This window comes from Ornithodoros turicata, chromosome 5 (assembly GCF_037126465.1).
Source record: "Ornithodoros turicata isolate Travis chromosome 5, ASM3712646v1, whole genome shotgun sequence".
In the NCBI taxonomy this organism is placed as follows: domain Eukaryota; kingdom Metazoa; phylum Arthropoda; class Arachnida; order Ixodida; family Argasidae; genus Ornithodoros; species Ornithodoros turicata.
In genome coordinates this window covers 14,104,763-14,125,570 of record NC_088205.1, presented here as the reverse complement: position 1 = coordinate 14,125,570, position 20,808 = coordinate 14,104,763, and the positions used below count along the sequence as shown (strand labels likewise).

General features: G+C 49.9%; 1 protein-coding gene across 3 annotated transcripts in view; it reads right to left on the bottom strand.

The window, feature by feature from the left end:
- Window positions 1-20,510, bottom strand: part of LOC135394082 (alpha-2C adrenergic receptor-like) — a 380,096-nt gene extending 359,586 nt beyond the window's left edge. For all 3 annotated transcript variants that reach the window (XM_064624563.1, XM_064624561.1, XM_064624564.1), the window contains exon 1: window positions 20,152-20,510. The gene's annotated coding sequence lies outside the window, so the exon portion shown is untranslated. The remainder of the gene's footprint in view (window positions 1-20,151) is intronic.
- Between the last annotated feature and the right edge of the window lie 298 nt (window positions 20,511-20,808).

The following is a 20,808-nucleotide window of genomic DNA, read 5'->3' as shown; positions in this document are numbered from 1 at the left end:
TCCTACTTACTAAGCGGTACTTGAAGGCTCGTTCCGACCCTACTTCATCTGCCGCTTGCTATATGGAGAACACGCGGAATGCATTTCTGCTGACGCCAAAGTTTGGAGCGTTTTCTCGCCGATTACAAAGCGGCCCCGGGTGGAGGAAAAGCGAAACGGTTGGAAAGCTCAAGCCCAGAGGTGGGAACGGGCTAATCGCATGATTGCAGGCCTGTGCATGAAGGCAATGTGGGAATGAGACATAATTATTGTTTCTTCAAAGTCTCTTATGGAAGGTAGGAGGAAAACGTCATCTACCGAGTCAATCTGGAACCGGTAACAACTGGAGGCATCATGGGGGACGAGGCATAACTGTTTTTTCGGCATCCTTAATACTTCCTCTCGCCCATATTGTTTTGCCCTTAGAGCCTCGGGCAGTGTCACGCGTTAATGAATATATATTCAGTTCCCAGAATATATCATTACGCTCGTAGCCCTTATGTTTCACTTTTATATGACACCACCGTTGTGGAACATGGTTAAGCTTGCCACGAAGTTGCCACGAAGTTAAGCCACGAAATCTTTGACCTTCGTAGTTTGCAGTTTTTCTGCGTGACCCCTCATTTCCGACCAAAGCCACGATATCAGTAATTGCAATTTACAGAATGACGTGTAGAATATTCACCCCTAAAGCCCTTTACTCCAAAAGGCACGCAACTGGTCTACATATGAATAATTCCTCGCACATACAGTTAAATTTACAGAATTTTAAAATTTGCCCCTTTCCATCGTCATCAAAAGCAAGCCTTGTTTGCATTTTTCGCTGGGTAGAGTGTCGTGAGAAAACTTCAGATGGCTCGATCCGGAGAACACCAGAAAGACACAAAGATCGCTGTAAAGTGGAAACAGTCACTCATGTTTCTGAACGTCATCGGCACTAAAAGGAAACGACGGCCTGCTGCAAATTCCGACACGCCATCCGTGCTTCTCAATTTATCCAGATAGAGAGAGAGAGAGAGAGCGAAGAAAAACTCTCTTCTACGCTGTCGAAGCGATAAGGAGAGAATCAGGAGCAAGAAAACGTGACATTCCGGTCAAATGGTCTCACTGATGGAGACCATTTGACCGAAACGTCACGTCTGAGCTCCAATTTTCTTCATTCATTCCCCTTCTGGTCCTCGTTTCCGATCATGTAGCTTCGGGGACCTCTTCCTATGAGCCACGTGTTCGGTTCTTAGACGCGCGGCTGTAATCGACATTACCCGCAACTGGGCCGCTACCATTTGCAGGCGGCGTGGCCCAATGGATATATTTTCCTCTCGCCGGTGGCGGCTACAAGGTCATACTCGAGCCCACACGAGCGGGAGATGGTGGGTTGGAGTTCTATACCACCGGCTGTGCTCTCTTACGTTTTCCTCGGGTTTAAAGTCCAGAGTGATGTCGGCACATACCTCCATGAAGTCGGCCCAGGACGCATAATAGCTCCCCCCCCCGTCTTCGACTGCTTCCTGTTGTCCTCTCTCTCCATCTGTCTACGTCCGTATAGTGCTCGTAGCCTCAGGTGCACCAATAATTTTTTAAAACAAACTTTTGTTAGTCCGTATTATCACCGCGAAACAAATGTGGCTATTCGCGGTATGAAGACGCGGACAGCAAGAAAGAGTGGGAGACAGAAATGGTCTAGCATGCATCCTGGCCCTAGTTCGTGAAGAAAGTAGGCCGGAAAAGCCGAGGAAAAGCCTCCGACAGTACAGCCAGACGAAGGATTCGAACCAAACGCCTCCCAGTCAGGGGTGGTCCTAGTGAAGTACTTTGGGGGGGTTCTGGACACGGGCTCAACCTGTTCTCGCACGAAATCCTATCACTGGCAAATTACCAGTGATAGAATTTCGTACGAGAAAATGTTGAGGAAGAGACGAAAACTAGACCAGGCTATGATTTTGGGAAGGGGGGGGCGACTGCCCCCCCCCCTCCCCGGGACCGCCACTGCTCCCAGTCCCCAGCATGACATTCGGAGGTAGCACCAACGAGCGAATGATGTATCCCCTCGAATGCCGCTGGTAAACCATAAACAAAAAAGTTAAATAAATAATTATAGGGATCATTCCTGGTTTTCGCGTCGAAAGGCAACTGAACAGAAAGAACAGAACGGTGGTGGTGGTGGGGGTGGGGGTGATGGAGCTACTTGGCATAGTATCAAAGCGTCTCAGGAAAGCCCCGGGAAAACACCCCGACAGCACGGGCGGCGCCCGGACTCGAACCCGGGTCACCTCTCAGTGAAGAAGAGAACCACTAAGGTAAAAGATAAACAGGAAACCAGTAACAGTAAAGGTTACCAAACAATAACTACTCGGTGACATATAACACAGATATAGTAATACTGAACGCATCCTTGAACAAAAATTGCTCTGAGTGGCGGGTACCCGTTCCCCCATATTTTCTCGGCAAAAACAAAAAAGAAATGCATATGAAGGGCGAGGCAATATTTTCCAGACGCCCACATCGATTAGAAATGTCATTTCTTCGCGCCATGCTGAGACCTGTTTTTGCTCTCGGCGTCGAAGGTAAAGAAATAAAAGAGGCCATTCGATTTTAATGGCAATTTAATCAGGCCCCAAGCTGTTTGAAAATTACACCCTTCTCCCTTATCTTCACGGGCTGGCGCACTCAATATGGCCGCGTCGCCTCAGGAAGAGAGGAGGTATCTTGAGCGTTATCGACTAGTGAACATTTGTTTCCATAAAGGCCTAATAGGTGTCGAGATAGGGATGTGGAAATTCCCGCGTGTACTTCGTCGACTATTAAGCGCTGTAATGGCCTCCACGACATGGATGCTTCGAGAGTTTTTTTTAATTTTTTTATTCCGTGTTAGCGCCGCGAAACAACTGTGACTATGAGTGGCGTACAGATATGGACAGCTGGAGAGAGGACAGCGGAAGGAATGGGGGACGGGGGGGTTAGTATGCGTCTTGGGCAGACTTCAGGGGGAAGAGTGCCGACATTCCTCTGGAAAAAAGTCCAGGGAAAACCTTAGACAACACAGCCAATGGTGGGATTCGAACCCACCACCTCCCAGTATTGAGCACGGCCTTGGCTACCACCAACGAGCGAGACGTCACCCTCTGGGCCATGCCGCTGGTATATAGCTTCCATCCTTTGTGTTCCTGCGGCAACCGAACTTCTCATTTCCAAAGTCATACATCGAGGTGTCGTACAACTATATCTCTGTACAACTATGTCGTGAACTATCAGATGTGACGGAGGGGGAAAGCGAAAGTCACGTTGCTGCAATTTGCACCGTTCGTATTGGTTCAAATACAGCGTGAAAATACAGAGTTTTATACCCTTGTCACACGGGCACATTTACGGCCTTTTATCTCAACTGTTTTATTAGATAGGGCAACAAGTTCGATGCCGCAGAGAGCGCGAAACAGTGCTGCGTGAACGTTTTCTATTTCAATTGTGGAATTTCCAAAAGGCCTTGAGGTAAGAGGTCCTGAATGTGCCCGTGTGTCATGGGTATTAGTGTACCGTACGCTATGCTATCGCCTTTGCGTAAGTAAGGGATAGCGTTGGTGGTTCTGCGCTCGCGCAAACCATAAAGAGAGCTTCTCGCAGTGAGCAGAACCACCACGCTATCCGTTACGTACGCAAAGGCGATAGCGTACGATGCACTAAAACTCACTAATATAACATGAAACGCGATCTACCCAACACGTACCCGTGCCCTATCTTCAACTTGTCGCGCGATAAAGGCGGTGTACGCCAAGAATGCGGAATTCTAAAGTTAGTGTGATATACACTTGGAGATGCCTTCCAGGAACAAGACACCAAAAAAGTTTCGCAAAATTCGTTCGTGTTTTTTCATAAAACATCAAAAACACTGAATTCGGAACCAACTGCCAGCTTCCGGGTGAAGCGGCCCCTCACTGCTTCACTTTCTGCCGCAGCGTAATGTCATGTGGCCAGCCTTAACATCCAGTACGGAAGCAGAGTGGGAATGGTGAATTACATTATCTGGCGCAGGAGGGAGCGTGATCTCTGTGTCCAGTCATCCTATCTGCGGTGCAGTAATATTTTGAGAGCAGACGAACTAGATTTATTTTCCTTCTTAGGTTGAACACGACTTGGTAAAGGGCGCGTTAAGTAGCGGCTCCAGAGCGCAGGGAGCGCGCTGCTTTTTACTAAACGACGTCACTCTTTTTCCGGAGCGTGGCGCTCCCACGCTTCTATCCACAAGTCGGAGTGCTTCTCGCGCTCTTTACCCTCCTCTCCGGTTGGACCCACCTGCCGACGATGAGAAGGCACCTGCCGTGCCTCCATCCCAAGGTACGTCGACTGCGGTATCTGCAGTGCCGCAGTCAGACACCACAGCAACGGCAGAGCTTCTGTCACGTATGGCAGAGCTGTGCTCGTTGATGACACGACAACTTGATGATGGGTTGGTTTCGCCGCCGCAGGCACAAGTGCCCGTCCGACTGACAATCCCTGTCCCTACGTTCTCAGGGTACACCGATAGAAAGTCAGTCGCAGACTTCTTGGATGACTTTACCGCCTATCAGGCTGGTATGGGAAGCTCAGATAAGGTCTTGATCCTACGCATCCTGCAGGTTGCTTTGGTAGGAGACGCCGCACGCTGATTCCGACTGCAGCCGAGGTTCACGTCCTTTTAGGGTTTCAAGCAGCAGTTTAAAAACGAATTCCTTCCCCCGGATTACGAATATCGTATCCTGGAGGAGCTGCACAAACGTACTCAGCATCCAGATGAGACGTTGTCAGAATTCGTACGGGCCCTGCAAGAGCTCTACAGCAGAGCAGAACTAACTGCAACTGAACAGCAGCGAGTAGCACGGGCTATCCGTCAGTGCCACCCACGCTTCCGGCTCTACCTTCGAGCCCATCGCTTTGATAGTCTTGAAACGTTGGCGCAGGAGGCTCGTACCATACAGGGCGACCTCCTAGCCGGACTCGAATATCGGCCCCCGCCGCCGCCTGAATGGGCGTTAGAACCACGTGGTCAGCGGGAGCAGCCTCGGTCAAACGCCTACCTGCAGTGGGACAGGATGAGCACCACCGCAATCCTTATGCGGAGCCATCCCGCCGAGCAATTGATCCCTTCCGTCATGGACAGTGGGCGATCCCCGCAGGAACGAGCCATGACAGACCCGTCCTGCCTAATCATCGTGGTCAACCCGGCAACACAGCTGGCGAAACTACGGACAGCCAGTGGGAACGGCAGCGTCTACCGCGCCCGCAGCCACAAAGGAGCGCCGGATGTTGAAATTGCGGCAGCCTTGAACATTTCCGTCGGGACTGTCCGCACTGAGGGCCGAATACCCGTAATGTGCCAACGGGAAACGGCCGCAGCCGACGTCCATGAACGTTCGCTTAACGACGTCGGCTATCTGCCGAAAGAGCGAACGAACGGTCGCTAGCAGCGGCCTTGATCATGCAAAAGCTGGCTCTGCAAGCAGCAACACCACCAAAGGAGACGCATTAGCTCGTTTTGCTCTCTCTGTTCGGAATGGCATTCAGGACAGAGAACCAAACATCGCCGTTCGCATTTTGGGCAGAAACTACATCGCCCTTATAGACACGGGAGCTACACTCTCTCTCATCGGCGACTGTGTTTACGAGCACTGCCTGCAAAGACAAGTAGTTCTGCAGACTACTGAGGTCACCCTTCGTCTTGCTTCCAATGACGTCATTCCAGCACAATCTGCAGTTGTGCTCTGGTTCCGTTTCGATGGGAGACGGCGAAAGCAGCGCTTCGTTCATCTTCCTGGCCTGGCAGTGCCCGTTATCCTGGGCAGGGATTTCATCATCCGGCACAAGTTGGCGCTGGACCTGCCCAATGGAGGATACGTACACCACGGCTCGACAGGGTTCTTCCCCTTCGCCACGGCGGCGGACGATTGCACGGCACAGCAAGCTGCAGCAGTCTCCACTGAACCGTCTGCACTCCCGACTGTCTTGGGGTCATTCCATGGTCCTGAGGAGGAGCGCCGTCAGCTTCAACAAGTATTGCGGCAGTACGACGGTATCCTTACGGAAAAACACGGTAAGACGTCTCTGTTACAGCATAGCACAGACAGGGGTAACTCTAGGCCCTGACGTTGTAATCCAAGACCTTTGAGCGTACATAAGCGTGCTTTGTTAGACGCTGCTCTAGAAGAAATGCTCCAAACCGGTGCAGTTCAGAGATCCCAGAGCCCTTGGGCGTTTCCGGTCGTACTGGCTCCGAAACGTGATGGTACGGCAAGGTTATGCGTCGACTATCGTCGACTTAACGCAGTAACTGTAAGGGACTCTTATCCCTTCCCGTCCATCGAATCAATCGTGTATCCCCTGGGCAACGCTGCCGTGTTTTCAACGCTTGATTGTAGCAGAGGGTTCTTGCAGATCAAAGTTGCCCCGGAGGATGTCCAGAAAACAGCCTTTACCTGTCATAGGGGTCTGTTCGAGTTCGTACGGATGCCTTTCGGTCTGTCTAACTCACCAGCCAGTTTCCAGCGGTTGATGGACACCGTATTAGGAGATGCGAAGTACAATTTCGCGATGCCGTACATGGATGATGTCGTAGTGTTTTCCAGAAATTTTCAGGAACACTTGGAACACCTGTCAATCGTCCTTGCAAGGATGAAGCAGGCGGGGCTAACCATTAACCCCCGCAAGGAACAGCTGGCATCGCCTAGGATCAGCCTTCTCGCCTTCGTGGTGGACGGAAGCACCATCAGTCCTATGACAAGCTAAAAGCAATCAAGGAGTTTCCGGTTCCCGGTAACGTAAAAGCCTTGCAGCGTTTTCTAGGTATGGTTGGTTTTTACCGGCAATTCATTCCTAATTGTGCTCAGTTAGCGCAGCCGCTTAACCAATTGTTGCGCAAAGACACATGCTGGCATTGGGGAGAACAGCAGGAACAATCCTTCCGAGCTCTATCTCATGCAATCGCTAATACGGCCAGACTGTATTTGCCCGACCTAAATAAACCGTTTGTTGTGCAAACAGATGCTTGCGATCATGGTGTTGGCGCAGTTCTCTTGCAGGAGCATGACGCTGTTCTCTATCCAGTGGCTTTTGCAAGTCGCACGCTGAATCCGGCAGAACGGAACTATTCCGTCACGGAAAAGGAGTGCCTGGCGATCATTCGCTTCAGGAAGTTTGATCTCTACCTGGATGGCAGCACTTTCACCGTCCAGACTGACCACTAGGCACTCTCATGGCTGCAGCAGCTCCATAACCCAGATGGACGTCTCGCCAGGTGGGCCCTGAAGCTACAAGGCTGCTCCTTCAACATGGAGTACAGGCGGGGCTCCACGAACGTGGTAGCGGACGCACTATCCCGTGCGCCTCTACCGGAGGGGGAAAAGGTAGGCACCGAGGCGCCTTCCCAACTCCTGGCAGCAGCACAAGTGGCACGGGACAGATCCTCGTCCTGGGGCACAGTCGTGAGCAGAGAGCAGCTCCTAGACGCTCAGAGAGCGGACGGCGTTTGTCAGCGGGTGTCTCAATGGTTAGCTGGGCAGGCCTCGGCAGACACCGGAACGTCTGACGGACGGCACGACTCCTATCTGCTGGGCGAGGATGGCATCCTGTTCAGGTACATACCCCAGGCGGATGATGACGACGGTACATCCCCATTCAGAGTCGTGGCGCCACGGAAGCTGCGTAAGTCTTTGATACGTTACTTTCATGACTCGGCATTGGCAGGTCACAGCAGTGGCAGGAAAACGTATGAAAAGTTATGTCGTTTTGCGACATGGACAGGAATTAGGCAGGACGTAACTAAGGATGTTCGTACTTGTCCGATATGCCAGAGAGCAAAACATCGTGGTGGTTTACCCCCCGGGCGCTTACAGCCGGTTCAGAGCAATAGGCCCTGGCAGATAGTTGCTTGTGATGTGATGAGACCTTTTCCTCGTAGTCCTAGAGGTAACCAGTGCCTGTTTGTGGTTACTGATCATTTCACAAAGTGGGTTGAGCTGTTTCCTCTCAGGACGCTGATTTCCCAAAGAGTATGGGAACGACTACTCGACACCTTTTGCCGGTTCGGGTTTCCCGCTCAGCTGATCACTGACAACGCAACCTACTTTACAAGTAAGGTGTTCTCAGATTCTTGCGCTGTCTTCATTGTCATTGCGCGTTGGCATTCAGCACAAGAAGACTTCCCCGTATCACCCTCAGGCTAATATTACCGAACGTGTTAATCGGAACCTGAAGATGATGTTGGTTGCTTTTACTAGCCAGCACCACCGTGATTGGGATCTTCGCCTGACTGAGCTGGCGTTCGCTACACGGGCGACGGTCAACAGATCTACAGGCTTCACCCCGGCGTTCCGGAACTTGTAACGAGAGGCTCCTTTTCCAGTAGAGAATGCTCTGGGCCTCCGGGATGGCAGTACCCAGCCTCCTTATTCAAGGTACGCTGAGGACCTCCAGAGCCGACTGGACGTCGCAGCTCGGACGGCTCGGGAGAACTTGGACGTCGCAAGGTTGGACCAGGCTCGCAGTACAACCGTGGACGACGGAATCTCACCTATAGCGTCGGTGACTTTGTCCTTCGACGGACTCACCCGCTTAGTGATGCGTCACGCGGCTTTGCAGCTTCGCTCGCAGATAGGTGGGACGGCCCCTTCGAGGTAAGTGCGTGCTCCTCCGGCCTCACTTACAGGCTTCGTCGCTGTGACACCGGCGAGGAAACTGGGCCAGTACACATCTCGGATCTGAAAGCTTACCACCTTCGAGACCCCGACGGAGAGGAGACCGATCATCAGCCGTCTCCTCCCCAGGACCTGGACCAGGATTCCGCTTCCGGACGAGCTCCCAGTCGCTACAGTTTGCGTCCCGCAGGCGGCGCACGTAGCTGGCACTATCCTAGTCGCTAAATCCTAGTGCTCTTGTATGGTTGGTCTTTCTTAGTGTGATTTCTGTTTCGCAGTCTTCAGCTATAATCTTCTGGGGAAGAGCCTTTTCAGGTGCTCACGGTTTGAAACTGCTTTCTCACCGGATTCCCCTTTTCTTCCCTGACAGACTACGATGCCTCCCCGTACGAGACAACGCGGCGCCCGGGACTTCCATTTTACCCAAGGCCGCCCGGGATCATGCGGACAACCGGCACGATCTCGTTCGCCGTCACGACCTGCTCTTCGCTCAGTGGCCACCTGGACAGTGGTGGCGGAAGACCGCCCTGTTGGATGGGTGGCTCGCTCCATATGGTCGTCGCAGCCACGCCCCCTCCGGGGTGAATATCCTGCTTCGGTACCTACGCCTTTTTGGGACTGACGTTATCCGACCGTCACCCCCACGATCCACCGATTCCCCTGTCCGAGGAGGAACGAAGACTGATGTGCCCTATGTGCAACGTCCCAGAATTACACAGGACGACTCATCGTCGAGGTCTGCTACACAGGACCAGGATCGACGACGCCCGTACCGCCGCAGACGTATCAGCAGCGTTAGCGACCCTGCGACGTCTACGCCCCGAACTGCTGCGGGAGGCTCCTCAGCGGGCAGATCCCCCGGAAGACGTCATAATTGACGTGTAGAAAGATTTTTGAACTATTGTTTGTTCGTTCGTGAACTTTTGAATTTTGAGTGTTCGTGGTAGTTACCACAGGAGGGGGGGAGGGGGGGAAAAGAGGACGAGGAAGCTGGAAGGTTGGAGGACGACGAGGAGGTTAGAGACAGGTGGTAAAAAGGAGGACGGACGACGAAGGGATTTGAAGCAGTATGGACGTGGAAGCACACGGTAACGGATCTTAAGACTGTGGACGTGGAAGCATCTTGTATTTCTAGTTGCGTTTCGCCTTTCGCGGGGATCGAATGGACTGGCTTTGCCCCCGAGAGTGGGAATAGGCTCCCACAAGCCGTAATGGCTCTGCAAGCGACTAACGCAAGCCAGCAGCATTACATGACGGAAACGGTATTCTATAAGCACTGTGCGGAGAGACCCGTTGCGTCCGATATAGCGTTTACATTTTTGCGTTTGAGTTTCCAACATACGCTTTTCTAAATCTCTGTATTAAGTAGGCTTTCTGTATCTAGATGGCGTCAGACTGAAGCGGAACAGCCGACCGATTGCGTCGCTAGCAGACGATGCACAAGCTTGTAGAATTCATTTACATTCCCACGAGTTATCAGTATCTTTTTTGTGTGTGCAGCTGTTGAATGGAATACACTCCCGAACTCTATGATTTGTGCCGAAAACAGCTCTGCTTTCGTTGATTCCATAACCGCGATGCTAAGTGATTTTATGTTGATCATTCCACTGTGCGTGCTGTTTATATTCTTGTTTATTTTTTGGTTGGTTACTTTGTATTTTCTCGCTTGCTTGTCCTGATTGTATTTACTCTCCGTACGATATGCTATGGCCGACAACTACTGGATAACATTATTTTTAAATAATTATCGACAGCCAGTCACAATTGCTCGCCTGACCAGGCGTCATAACAGGCTTGGAGTACTTATATATAGGTGAGATCGTTACTACTACGCGCATTCTTGTTAACAAGTTTTCTTTAAAAAAATCGCATTTCCCAGAAAAAAAAATATTTCGTGTGACAGTGTCTGAAGGTAGTATTTTCATTCCTCGCGGTAAAAAGAAAAAAAAAAAGAGAGAGAAAGGACATGTGTTCGAAGTGCCTTCCACACTTCTTTATGAAGGGAAATGCGGATGTAACCGCTGCTATATGTATGTTATAAGGTGGTGAAGGTTACGGTACAGGCCACCAATTGTAGAATGCACAGAAACAAAAGCAGAAGTCATAAAGTGAGGCCCTCTCAAATTGCCAATCCAAGATCGGTAGGAGAATTGTACAAGAAACCCCAGGCTGTTGACTTCTTTTTCTTCCTCGTAAGTTCACTTGCGAGGGCAGCTCCGAGGAATTCCATTATTCCCTACAGCTTTTCCCTATACGTATGTATGCGCTCACAGTCAAGAGCAACAGTGTGGACGTTCCCGATACAATCCTTTCGTGTTTACGCTTCGGGAGAAAATGTTGAAGCCTATCGAAGCGCACACTCGCCGTCCGATAAGGAAAAGCAAAAGCGTAAGAAAGGACAACAAGCGGCGAACAACATCGAAAATCAATGCAGAGCATCCTGCCGCAAGGACTGACGTCTTTCTGGCCATGGGATATGAAAGGGGATTGCTACTTTCAGGTTCTTCGCCATTAGTGGGACCAGTGGGAAAGTTCTGTGAGGCGCAGAGGGAGAAACACTCCAAGAAAATCGGTTCTATCGATAACAGTGTGATGGAACCGAGCAGCGGCCATGTTCACCGAAAGGTCTTGTGCACGTTATAAAGAACCACAATGTGCCGCACGGGTAGTTCAAAGTTTTCCTTTTAGTTATGCGTTAACACCGCGAAGCAACTGAGGCCATGAGCGGTTCACAGACGCAGGAAAGGGGGCGGCAGGCGAGAAGTGAGAGACAGGTGGGTTAGTATGTGTCCAGGGCAGGATTGAAAAAAATCTGGATATTCTTAAAAAGATCCTATCCGGTGAGCTTTTTTTTTTTTTGATAAAACACGGATATCTTGGGATATTTTTGAAGAATATATACAAGCCCAGAAATATGACACGGAGTAAAAACAAATGTGTTTTGCTGTTTTTCTTGGTTTCGGGTGACCTCTCATAGTTTCGGTTTATGGAACAGCCTGCCCCAGTAACATTGCATGAGTTTTCATTGTCTTCCGAAAAGTGGAATCCCACACCATGCACGCGTGCGTGAATGGTGTTGGCGCTACACGCACGTATTAGCTGTCGTATTTCGGTTACAATACCTCCACGGAGCAGAAGAAAGCTTCTCCCAGAATGGGCAGAAGTAGAAGAAAACGGGGAGGGGGGGGGGGGTCGTTTATCTAAATAAATAAAAAAAATAAGAAAGACAGGGCAGTCTGCCTGCCGAGACGAGCAGCAAGTTGTCACAGAGAGAGAGAGAACAACAACTACAACAACTTTATTTTGAGATTGGGAGTGGGAGTGGGGAGGTTCATCGCCAGAGGCGATGCTCTACCCCATTGCTGGTGGGGATGTGGGGAATAAAATAATGAGCCCCTTCACAATAACGATCGAAGTCCGATGGTGTCCAGAAATGTCCAGAGAGAGAGAAAAAAGGCAAGAAGAAAGGGAAACACAAAAAAACGGGACACAGCCACTAGACACACGACACATAGAAAACGGGAAAAGGAAACCGGAAAAAGTGAAATCCGAAAAGTTAAAAAAGTCAAGTGAGAAAGCCAATCTCGAAAAAATCCGGATTAAATTTTGTGGATAAACTCCCAAAAAATACACCAGATAAAATCCGTGTGGATTAAATCCAAACAACCCTGGTCCTGGGTCAACTTCAGGGGGAATCTGACCTGACACCTGTTAGAACGGCATGTAAAATATCTCCGATGTAATTGCGTTCGAGTGTTGTTCAGCAAAATATGCATCTTCGAAAGCTTGCCACGGCTCCAAGGCCGCTGGATGTGGGCTAGTTGGGCTGACCCTGTTAGAGATGGCGCAACCTTAGTAGAGGACTTTCCAACCACGTTGAATGAAGCAGTATCGATGCGGCACATTGGTAATAGGATTCCACGCTGGAGTGCAGAAGAGACACACAGAACAAAAGATACAACATGACGCAGGCAGGGACTTGTGAACGCCTGCATCAGATTCTGTCTTGTGTTCTGTGCGTTTCTTCAGCACTCTAGCACGGAATTCGTTGAACGTGCGTTCAGCGCAGCTGAACTTACCGAGTGACGACCCACTCAGAAGGCATTATACACATGTAACATGCTTTCAGCATGTTTTATGATTTATTGATGTAGAAAGGTTTCGCAGGGCATTCAAAGCACCAAATGAAACTTTCCTCGCTGCGCATTGTACGAGTACATCCATGAAACTCATTCGTACAAATAGTGGATTATTAAATAACCATTAGTCTTTAAAGGGGCCCTAGAATGCAAAAACAACTTGTTTTCAAATGAAAGTCCGTGTTTCAGTTAGTGTACTGCAAGTAAAATTAGGTCACATAGCGCTACCGTTTAGAAGAAAAACGCAATGAAAACAGAGCCGTGTTTGACGGCAACGAATGGGATCCCCAGGGCGCAAAGATTGGCGGCATCCAATGAAACAGCAGGAGAAGCGCGCACATACCTATTGTGGCAGTATGGATTTGGAACGGGTCCGATCATAGTGTTCCGTATATGCGCGGAATGATGCACGCTGAGGCATTTTTCAATACCGATTCACTGAATTGTAGACCCGAATGTTCCGCTGACAACATGTATCTTCACGTCCTTCGGACAGCGATGCCAGTCCGCTTCGCAAAGCGCACTATGTTTTTCACTTAGACTGCTCCAATGCCGTGGCACGCGCGTGCACGAGCAGCATGGACTAAAAACACCGATGCACGAGCTGAAACCACGTTCACCGCCTAGCGCCGAAGGAAGAAAGAGTCCGGTATACTTTGGACTGTAGCTCCGTGACATAATCAAAGTTTTGAATTATGATAACAAGTACGAAATCAACGTAGCGTGTAACGTAATTTGAAGTGAACTTCTTTTAGCATTTTAGTGACCCTTTAATGCCTCGTCTACCTCCCCCTTCCTCTCTTCAATGACATCCTTGACCTGCAGCGCGTTTGGCACGAAAATAGCTGGGGCGTATCCAGCGGGAAGTCAAGAACCACAGCTACGCGAAAAAAAGGGGCCGTCCCAGCTATATCGTACCCTGTGCGAACTATTTCAGTCCAGTCGGACGCGGACAAAGACCACGCACAACGGGACCATAGCTTTACGCAGTCAACTATTGATCAATGGGCGACAACAAAGTCGCTTCGATTTCCAATGGCGCTCGGTACAAGTAACAAATGCTGTCTAACACCATAGGCCTATATACAGTAGTGGACACGGTTCCGTGTTTTTCCAGACTAATTGTGGTGCCATTCTCCCGCTGCTCCAGATATCGAATGCGTGTGGGGAACCGTTTCGTTGAGGATGAATGTTTCAGAGGCGTTTGCTTCGGCGTATCCGTATCGAGTGCGTGCTTTTCTGTCGACAATTCAAACTGCACTCTATAGAAAGCTGCTTTTTTCTTCGTTACATACCGGGTGGTGGTGGTAGTTGGAACGTCTCCCGACCGTTCCTCCTAATCCTATCGGATTGAATTCAGCTTCGACAGAATCCTATCATCACTATGTCTATGCGTATGTGTCTTCCTAAAAGAAACAATGGTGAAGCAGCCTTTGCATCATGTTACGGCTTTCGAAAGCGCCTTGCACATCTTGGTACTGCAATAGAGATGTGCAGGGTGTCACGACGGCACCGTCTCTAGAAAGTTACTTTATCGAGTTCAGATAAGGGACAGAGAGGGCCACGAAGCGATTTCATTACACTATTATATTACATTACATTACATTACGTTACGTTATGCATCCTATTGTAACGGTTCCGTGAGCGGTACGTGCATTTCGGCAACAGTCAGAGGTATACTCTCTAAGAACAGAAGTTAGACGGGGGTAATTGCAGCTTTTAGTCCCCTACATTGCAATTGCTCCCCATTTTAGTTCACTAATCCCGATATTTACTCCCCAGGACTGCAAATAGTCACTGAACTTCGCAAATGTTCTCCTGAATGCAACAGTCTGTGTAACTATCTGTTATTCGTCAATTTCTTTTCTATATCGCTTAGCTAATTTGGCAGTTCTTCACCCACACAGACGAAGAAATAGTTGGCGGTTCTTTCTTACGAAATTGTGCCCTGTGCATGTCGCAAGATTTTATATCATTCGACATATCACCGTTGACTGCTTAATTCTAAGTACTTTCCTTCATGCACATGAATTATGTGCCTGCGGGACTGTTAGAACAAAGCGTGAAATGCAGTCCCCACTCTGTGACTTTCATTTAGATTCGTGCATTTGCTCCTTAAAGGGACTAATTTTTGTGGCAATGCATTTAGTGCACAAAGGGAGTAAAATTGATAATTTTGTTCTTAAAGTGTACCGTCATCCATCGTCGTTGAAAAAAGGGCAGTACCCCACGAAACGTCCACTTGCCCATTGCAAAACGTTATGGTATGTGCATAGTAACGACAACACTGGGACGTTAGAGAATTGAAAGGAGAAGAAAAGCAAGTTTGCAGGGAATAAAGACGCCGAGCAAAGCATTCCCATATCACTGGCCCAGTACATATCACGCAGAAATCAACGAAATTTTATCTCTCAGTTTGAAAATAACTGTTCGATTTTTTAAGACGTTTCCATCTTATTTTTCTCACAGCCCGCATCTTTTGGTACCATATAATTTAGTAGCTCTCCGCCAGGTGGCCACCTCATGCCGTCCTCACAAGAACGCGTGTTATTGTATTTAAATTGACGATTACTGGAGCTGTAAAAATGACGTACGTATAAGAACACACGGGGTCAAGGAAGTGCTGAGTTGGCACGCGTATGGAATGAATATGGAGCTCGCACGCTCAAGCGAGATCACGAGGATGCGTGGTATGAAACCGATGATGTCGTCTCCCTCAGCAACAAAATTACGGTAGCTCGACCCACTTTCCGCGATAGCGTGGGCAGTACTAAAACCTCCTACTGAGTGACCCAACACCTCAGCAAGATTTGCAAAGCGCCGACATCGATGTCTCCGTTCGCATAAATATCACGGGACTTGCAAGATTTACAACGTCGCAGAGCTGGAGTGTACAGGGCCGCGTCTCAGGAAAACTATCGGAAGCTGCGCTGTTTACTGCTGCTACAGAAGAAGTGCACGATCAGCACGAAAGCGTTTTGCTTTAAATATTTAATAGGTATAGACGCTTCACAGATTCGAACGCAACCACACAATTTTCGGAGCATACAAGCCCACTTCATTGCTTCATACATGACTTCGAATATACTACTAGATAATCACGACGGAAGGCACTTTAAGGAGCATGGAAGGCATTTGGAACGTATATCTTTTTTCTGCGTCATATGAGCCTATTACCTTCAGGAACCGTCACGCAAAAATATCTCATTTGGGAAGCTCAAATTTACTGAGAAAATTGCTTTGCAAGCGAGCGCGAAGCGGCGACGACCTCGCCCAGTGGCTCCTCGCGCCTCGTGACGTCAGGTGGCACAACGTTTTTCATTGGCCACCGAGAATCATCTGCTAGCGAGAGCGACCTGTCGAGACGCGAGAAGGGTGACGCTGCAAAAAGAAAGACAGGAAGAAGGAAGACGCTCGCCTCAGTATTCGCGAGGCACACGACGTTGCAGGCTGGCAGCCGAGGGGAGCAGGTTTTCTGACCCGCGAGATTGAAAGCGCTCTTGCGCTGCAGGAGTACGCGCTATGCTCGCAGTTTTTGTGCGAATGTGTGCGCCCCAGGGCTTGTAATCTTAATTTCGAGTTCGCCCGGTATATTTGTTGTCGAGTCTTTAGATGCTCCTACAATTTCGTCACGATAGAACAGAACACTGTGGGAGAAAAGCAAAGGTGTTCATAACCCTGCATAACACATAAAGTGGGTAGAGCTACGGTGTGCTGTTCACGCGGCGTTGGTGAGGGCGACTGTGCTTTACAGCCTTCCTATCCTGCACAGGATACCAACAACATCATTAAATACCCTTCGGTCCCTGTTTGCTCGCAGCCTTCGTCGCTGCCTCTGAGTTCCAAGAATGGCTGAAACACGGCAAGTCCTGGCTGAAGCTGGTGAACTACCGGTTGAGGTTCTATGTGAACGTGAAACGGCGCGGCACTTCCTACGTTTGCGAGCTCACATTCCCCGTCACCCGCTCCTCAGGAAAATTCGATACCGCCCTGAAAGCGACTTCTATCAAGTAGCGCAGAGGACACGCCAGACTCTCAAATGCTTCATAGCTAAGGACATTATACCGCCGCAAGCCCCCTGGTCTCTGCCGGTACCGCCGACTTTCGTAAGCCTTCCGGGCCTTCTGGAAAGAATAGATCAGGTTCCCCTCAAGACCTTCGAGCCCATTTTCATGCTCTGGTAGACGAGAAGTTTTCTACGTTCACAGATGGCGCATCCCGAAACAACAAGTCCGCCTCAGCATTCGTCATACCATCCGAAGGCGTAGCGCAAGGACGACGCCTTTCACATACAACCTCCTCAACAGCTGCGGAACTCTGGGTCATCCTTTTCTTGCTACAACACATCGCTGACTTTACCCCGCGGGCATGGGTAGTCTTCACAGACTCCAAATCTGCACTTCACGGTATTGACAATTCCGGCATATGAGGCCCATCCGCACCACTGGTCACAGATGTGTTAATGGCTTACCAATCTGTCTACGCAGCAGGCCACAGGCTAGTTCTCCAGTGGGTTCCGGCCCATTGTGGTGTCGTGGGAAATGAGCAGGCCGACAGCGCCGCAGAAGTAGCACTCTCGTATCAGAAACGGACCAGTATTGTTCTGCTGAGAGGAGACCGTCCTTCCATTCTGCGACGCCTCGTGACACCCCTGGCTTCCCGCCAATGGACAACCGACATTCTTCCCCCATCTATGTTGAGCAGAGTTGATCCAACGCTCGCTTTCCGCATGCCACGAAACACCTCTCGTCAAGATGCTGCATTAATCCACCGAATGCGACTCGATGTGGCCTTTACAGCTCAGTGGCGTTACCGCTTGAGACAACTTGACTCTCCCACCTGCTGCCACTGCGGTGCTCTAGAGGATCTGGAGCACATTCTTCTCCATTGCCCTCACTACCAACCTTCCCGGACCTCATCCTCCGAGTCTCTTCGTCAGCTGGACTCTCGTCCCTTCTCCCTCTCGAAATTGCTTGGTCCCTGGCCCAATCGAGCCCAGCAACGATCAGCGCTCAAAGCCCTTTTGACATTTCTGAACACCATCGGACTACGATAGTTATTGTGAAGGGGCTCGGTATGTTATACCTCACGCCCCCACTAGCAATGGGGTAGAGTATCGCCTCCGGCGATGAACCTCCCCACTCTCCTTCTGAAAATAAAGTTGTTGTTGTGCATAACCTTCGTCACCATGGCACAGCCATGCTGTATCAGAATGCCTTCCACGTAACCGTAGATTATGACGTTTCAATTTCCGTGTGATGGATCCACGGGAAAGAACGAGATGGAGTTGCACCAGTCATGTGACTACAACCAAAGCCGCCGAGATGGGGGAAGCAGCCGGGGATGGAGCCGCGGGGCCCGTGCCTTTTCAGGCGCCCGCTTGATCCATGGCCCGACGGTTGGTAGCACCAGTAGCACCAGGAGACGTGCGGAGATTATTCTCGTTCTGTGCTTTGGTACCGACAAACTGAACGCAATTACTGTACGGAAGAAGGGTGTACCGCTTTAATGGGGCAGCGCGTAGGAGTATCCGTTGTAATTAAGCGCCCATCCCAAATTTGAACCTTTTCTCAACACAAGTACCCAGTATATACTTTAAAGAATAAATAAAGAATAAATTTACCAATCAATCAATCGTATTCAAATATGCGAGGTTGTACCCCTTTTAATTGATAATTCGTTGCGTTGCCCATCTCATCACCGTCTCTTTATGTGTGTGCATGCGTCGTTGCTTTACGTCGTGGAAGACGGCGCATCTGAGCAACTTCTGACACATCTGAGTACCCTGTCACCAGTTGCTGGCGTCACCGGCCGGGACCGAACCCGCAACCTTGGATTCAGTAGCCGGACACTCATTCACCGAGGCCGGTCTATTTTTTTTAAAGCTCCGTGTTAACGCCACGATGCAACTGTGGCTATGAGCGGCGTACAAACGTGAACCGATGGAGAGAGGACAGCCGGAAGGAGTGAGGGACACAGGGGATCAGTATGCGTCTTGGGCAGACTTCAGGGGGAACTGTGCCGGCACTTGTCTGGAAAGTCTACCCGAGAAACCCCAGGGAAAACTCCAGATAGCACAGCCGGTGAGGGCGGGGGATTCGAACCCGCGTCACCTCCCAGTCTCGGCGTGGAAAGCGGCCGCCCTAACCACTATGCCATGGGAGCTGGTGAGGCCGGTCTGCACCCCTCTAATTTATAAGATAAAGTCTACTACATGTTACTGCATTATTTTTCATTAACCATTCCTTCATATACATTTCAGCTTTTGGGTTTCCGGGATCATTCTTATAATCAAGGACAAGCAGTGTGACCTTCTCTTCTAAGTGGCCTTCCTGAACCTGTCGGACTAGCGAGTCAGACGTAGATCGGAAGAAAAAAAAAGAGCCGATTCTGTGCGCAAACCGCGTAGAATATCTCGTAATGAATTTTTCTGTTATTTATTTCAGTTCCCGCGGTTTGTATTGGACGTATTTATCCCTCGCAATGGAGCAGGTGACGCCTTTATTACGTGCTCAACGTTCAAAGCTAACTTTTTTATTTTCTAATAGAAAAATCTGCAGTTTTCCCCTTACTTTTAACTGACGTTTGAGAATTACAGAGCCTAAAATAAATACGGAACTGATCTGAACTGTCCCGCACAAGAACTTAATAGTCTAGTGGGCGCGACTCTGCATCAAGCGTGCAGTCCGTACCCAAGCAGCACAATGTACTGAAAGTCGAGTGCAATAGGGGTGGACGGGTAGGTGGAAGGCCTTGAACAGGCTCCTGCAACTAAAGGACATTGATAAGACACATACCGTCCACCCCTATTGCACTCGACTTTCAGTACATTGTGCTGCTTGGGTAAGGGCCAAAATAATTGCACTTCTTACAGTTCATTACACACACAGAAAGAAAAAGAAAATAAATAAGAACACGTCGCGTCGTAGAACTAAACTAACGCACTGCGACGTAGGCTGCTCGCGTTTTTCAGTTGTAGACGAAGATAACCGATAAAAGACGCGCTGCACGAGCCGCTGTCAGGCTCACTCGATAAGGATAAGGCATATCCCGTAAAACTCGTTCTACTGCCAGCCGATAAGAGCTAGGACGCGTCCGGACAGTGCTTTTTCCTTATGCTATACAGATTACCAACGTTATAGGTGCACGCGGAAGTTGAGCTTCGGGTCTCAACGCAGGTTGACTGACTCCAACACATGAGACTGCGTGCGTCAAGACGACACCCTCGCATGATCAGCGTAACGCTGGAGGCCGTGACGACCAGTATTTGTTAGTGCATTACACAAAGCCAGAAATCAAACGAGCCTATACTCAAGCAACGTGCATTACTAACACAACGTGTCGCGCGTGCAACACAAATAAACTGTTCTTACCGCCAAGAAGTTAGCGTTCCCCTTGCCAGCGCTCTTTTCACGCCATTGTGCCCTGTGTCAACACCACTGTTCCTCTTTCACAATCCAAACGTTCACAGTCGGAAGCAGCACACGATTTCTCTCTGTTTTCCCTCACATCACTGTACACTGCCCCCGCGCAGCACCAGACAACACATGATTGCGACGATCGCGCGCGCACACAGCTGCACGCGGCCGGTCTTTTTCGTACACAGCGGTCGGTCTCTGTATAGTTTGGATCCTATCTCCGCCGGCGGCTACAGCGCTCGGGGCGACTGCCTAACGCGGAGGATCGGAGCCCAAGACGGCGCGGTGCGGAACGCTCTTGAACCACACGGCCCTCCTCGCCTGAAACGGGAGAAAAGGAGCTGAGCGATACATAGGCAGAGTGCGGACATCTCGCTTCGCCTGGGATGCAGAAGGGATTTCTCTTCAGACTTTTTTTTTATTGAGTTTTAGCGCCGCGAAGCAACTGCGGCTTTGAGCGGCGTGCAGATGTGGACAGATGGAAAACGGGACAGAGGTGAGGGTGGAGAGAGGGACAGATAGGGGATGGAGCGGGGACAGGGGTGTTACTATGCGTCCTGGGCCAGCTTCAGAGAAAACAGTGCCTACATCCGTATAGAAGGTCTGTAGGAA